We start from the raw sequence: 5,047 nt of genomic DNA, 5'->3' as shown, positions 1-5,047 counted from the left end.
TCCCCATCCCTGGTCTGGGACATTGTAGGCTACTATGATTTTTTTTTGTTTTCTTTCTGACTGGTATGGGAAGCCATTAATGAGTTTTGAGGCATGAGAGCAACATTATATGATTGGCATTTAAAAATATATGTCTATATATCAACATATTGATGTCAATATAGACATAGATATAGATATGGATATAATAGAGAAGTTTCCCCAGCTTCCGTGTGGATATTAGACAGTTGGATGAAGATCAGAATTAGGGAACAAATTAAGAGTCCTTTGGTCATGTCACTGTGGTGGAAGTCGTACATAAACTACTAGCTGAATTTTAAATATGTTTTGAGAGTAGAGCTGATAGTATTTGCTGCCAAATTGAATGTTTGTTATAAAAGAAGAAATATCAAGGGTAACGAGATTTTTAGCCTTAGCAGCTAAATACTGGTGTAGCTGCAACCAAGGTGAAGATTTGAAGAGAGGCAGGCTTTGGGTGATAAAACAAGTCCGCTTTGAAAATGTTAAGTTTGAGAGGTCTTTTGAATACTTTGCTAGAGATATTGAGTAGGTGGCATTGTATAGGTTGGAATTTAGGGATTTAGAGAAGTCCAGGCTGGAGAATACTTTTATAATTTATTGACATTTAGAGAATATTTAAAGCCATGATTATCAGAGAATGAATTTAAAAAAACAAAACAAAAACAAGCTAAAGATTGTGTCTAGAGGCCCTCCAATGTTGAAATACTAGAAGATAAAAGGAACAACTATTGATACAGAAGGCAAACTACCAGGAGAGTGAATACACTGGAATACAATTGAAGAGTTATTTTTAGAAAGTGGCTACATCTAAAACTAATATAATGTTATATGTCAATCATATTTAAATTTTTTTAAAGTGTGAGGGATTAATATATAATATACTGCGCATAACTAAAGGATGATAAAACTGAAGAATGCTATTAGATTTAGCAATGTAGGCATTGTAAGTGATTTTGATAGAAGTAGTTGTGGTATGAAAGTCTCATTGCAATAGCTTCAAGTGAGAATAGGAGAACTGCAGATAGTAAAGATAAACAATTATCTATTAAGTAACATAAAGGAAGAGTGATACCTGGGGAGAAATAGGGGCAGTGTGTGTATATATATATGTATTCCAAGATAAAAAAATATCATATGTGAATTGCATTACATGGGAATGGTATCATATCAAAGTCAGCTGAAGCCATCTTTGACCTGTTTTGACTTTTACATTTTATTTTATTTTAAATCTTTATTGTTGGAAGTATTACATATGTCCTACCCCCTACATTTATTTTGATCATCCACTAAGCTTTCTTACTACTAACTCTGTTATAATTTTCTTGAACTTTGTTCAGTTATCTTTCTACCTCTTCTGCCAAACCATTAATAAAATTCTGGGCTCCAAATCCCACTTCCATTAGAGTGTGGTAGTCTTAATATTAAAAATGTGTCTTTCTAAACAGGGTAAAATAAGCAGTTATTTTTTCCTAAATGCATAGATTCAAGCTCCATTTTTCTACATCTCAAATAAAACTCCAAAATAAGCTCAATATTAGCACAAGGCAGATAATATGCATCCATTTAATCAATATTTTGCTTCTATTGTTATCAGTAAATCTTACTTTTTAGGATATAGAGGACTTGTTTAAATTGAGATTGCTTCTGACTAAAAATGTGGATCCATCATTATTTTAAATCAGTAATTTATACTTTTTTAAACACACATTTAATTAAATGTTTCTGAGGTAATGGCTTCTCAGTAGATGTATTTAAATGATCTTCTGGGTACATTAGAGACTAAACTGAAAATTAAAATATAACAATAGATTTTCATAAATTTGGAAAGGACTTGGTAATGTCTATTGTATTTTTCAACTATCATCACAAAAAATGTTACATAAGAAACCACTTATTGATATATGTGCCCAGTATACATGAGGTGGAGAAACACAGTACACTGTTAATTGGCAGGACTGCAAAGTCAGTTTACAGGGAAAGTAAATATAGAAAGGTTTGAAAATTGTAAATGAGAGCAGTTTCATTCATCCTACCCCGCTATTATTGCTTTTTGCTAAATTCTCAACTGATAACAAGGCACAGTTCAAGATCTGTCCTCAGTAGTGGAAATTAAAAATAAAATGATAGTATTTAAAGTAGTTCAACTAATATTAATTTTAGTGGTTACATATAAAGTAATATTATGGTTGAGAACAGGATTTTTTTTAGAAAAGCCTGACATGAGTTCATATCTCAACTTTTTCACTCAATTAACTATGTGTCCATGGACAGATGTATCTTCTCTCTCTTCATTGAATTTATGATGATTTGGATTTCATATACTTATCTAATTGTTATTGTTTGGCCTGTCACTCCTGGCAAACTGAAAGGTCCACAAAGACATGGATCATATCATTTTTGATTGCCAGTGTATAACTAGCACTTGTCACACAATAGGGACTCAATAAATAGGAGTTGAAGGAAAGGAGGAGGAAAGGAACTTATGAGTGATGGGTAACTAGATGAAAGGAGGAGACAAAGAGTTTTAGGCAGAGGAGAACTCAGAAGAGTAGGTTCTGAAATAAGAAAGAATATAGTGTGGAGGTTTGAAAGTGGTCTGACCAGTGTGATTAGCTGAGTGGGAAGTGGCATTAAAAATGGTTTATAAAAAATTAGTACGTTGATGGTGTAAGGAATCAAAAGTCAATTTTAATAGTAATATTTTTTATATCTTTATTGTTGAAAGTATTACAGTTGCCCCATCCCCCCTCCCATTAACCCCCTTCACCTTGCCCCTGCACCCCGCCCCCCCCCCCCCAGGCCTTCATCACACTATTGTTTGTGTCATGCGTTATGCATACTAGTATATGCATATAAATTCTTTGGTTAATCTCTCCCACCAGCACCACCCCTGCCTTTCATGGAAGTTATGTGATCAGATCTGCCTTTTAAAAAACACTCCTATGGTTTCCACCAAAATGGTTCTGGGTAGATATGGCAAACGTATTCTCATCCAGCGGCACACACATTGCTCTGTCACCTCCCCTGCGCAAGGCATTCAGGGAGCTGGGCAGAACTGGTACCCCATGCACAGCCCAGTAGGGAGCTGGGGCTGAGCTTTTTTCCAAAGGCCCGCTGAGAGTCTGAGAGAGCTTGCTGTTTATCGGAGGTTGACTAGGCCAGTTGTAAGCATGTCTGCTATTCCTGGTCCTCTGGAAGCTGAAGAACAACCAGTTGCCTGGACTGGATCCTATGCCTGCTCTGGTCTGGGAGAGCTCTAGGAACAGGTTGAGTGAAGATTCTTCCTCCAGATGCCTCCACCACCTAGCCAGTCCTCAGGGGCAAAGTTTTTATCTCCCTTGTGAAAAATGAGGCACATCCTATCACACCAACACACATTCGGAGGCTGTGAAAAAATGTGTTTTTTTAAAAAACAAATGAATACTAATTCATAAAAGGTGAGACAAAACATCTTGTCCCAGAAAATCAAGTAGAATAATATTTCAAAGTATCAAGTAAAAATAAAATGAAGGAAAATATGAGACCTGAAAAAAAGACTCCTAATATAGTAATACTAGAGCCCTAGTGCACGAAATTTGTGCACTGGGGAGGAGTTGCTCAGCCTGGCCTGTGCCCTCTTGCAGTCCAGGACCCCTACCTCCTTACCACCCACCTGCTCGCTGCTTCTTACCACTCTGCTCACTGCTCCTTAGCGCTGCCACGGAGGTGGGAGTGGCTCCCGCCACCACCACTGCACTCACCAGCCATGAGCCCCACTTCTGGCTGAGTGGCACTCCCCCTATGGGAGCACACTGACCACCAGGGGGCAGCTCCTGCATTAAGCGTCTGCCCCTAGGTGTTCAGTGTGCATCATAGCGACCGGTTGTTCTGGTCATTCCACCATAATGGTTGCTTAGGCTTTTATTATATAGACTAGAGGTCCGGTGCACAAAAATATGTGCACTTGGCAGAGGGGGAGGGTTTCTCAGCCCAGCCTGTGCCCTCTCGCAGTCTGGGACCCCTCGGGGGATGACCACCTGCTGGCTTAGGCCTGCTCCCCAGGGGATTGGGCCTAAGCTGACAATCAGACATCCCTCTGGCAGCCCGGCAGCCCTCGGGGGATGTCCACTTGCCAGCAGGGAACAGACCTAAGCTGCAGTTGTATATCCTTAGCGCTGCTGAGGAGGCAGGAGAGGCTCCCACCACCACCGCTGTACTGGCAGCCATCAGCCTGATTTGTGGCTGAGCAGAGCTCCTCCATGTGGGAGCTCACTGATCACCAGAGGGCAGTTCCTGCATTGAGCGTCTGCCCCCTGGTGGTCAGTGTGTGTCATAGTGACCAGTCATTCCCAGTCTTTCTGCTGTTAGGGTCAGTTTGCATATTACCCTTTTACCATATAGGATAGAGGCCTGGTGCACTGGTGGGGGCCAACTGGTTTGCCCTGAATGGTGTCCTAGATCAGGGTGGGGGTCCCGCTTGGGTGCCTGGCCAGCCTGGATGAGGGGCTGAGGGCTGTTTTCAGGCTTCCCACATCCCCTTCAGGGTGGGGGTCCCCAGTGGGGTGCCTGGCCAGCCTGAATGAGGGGATGATGGCTGTTTTCAGGCTGCCCGCACCCCCTCAGGGTGGGGGTCCCCAGTGGGGTGCCTGGCCAGCCTGGATGAGGGGCTGATGGCTGTTTTCAGGCTTCCCCACCCCCTTCAGTGTTGGGGTCCCTACTGGGGTGCCTGGCCAGCCTGGATGAGGGGCTGAGGGCTGTTTTCAGGCGGGCCAAGCCTGCAACGGAAGCTCCCAGTCTCTCCTTTTTTTCTTTTTCTTTTTTATCCTGGATTTATTTACCTTCTGTAATTGAAACTTTGTTGCAGCTCCAACTCTGAGGTCGGCTGGCTGAAAGCAGGTATCTGGGGTTTGTTTAGCTTCTATATTTGCAACATTGTTGCTTAGAGTGCAGCTCAGAGCCCAGCAGCGGCAGGCAGGGAACCTTGGCTTCCTCCATCACTGGAGCAAGCAAGCCTCCTGTTCACTTCAGCTGCCTGGCTGCCAGCCAC

Source organism: Myotis myotis, unplaced genomic scaffold (assembly GCF_014108235.1).
Source record: "Myotis myotis isolate mMyoMyo1 unplaced genomic scaffold, mMyoMyo1.p scaffold_m19_p_11, whole genome shotgun sequence".
NCBI classification, from domain to species: Eukaryota; Metazoa; Chordata; class Mammalia; order Chiroptera; family Vespertilionidae; genus Myotis; species Myotis myotis.
Note: the sequence above shows the minus strand (reverse complement) of the source record.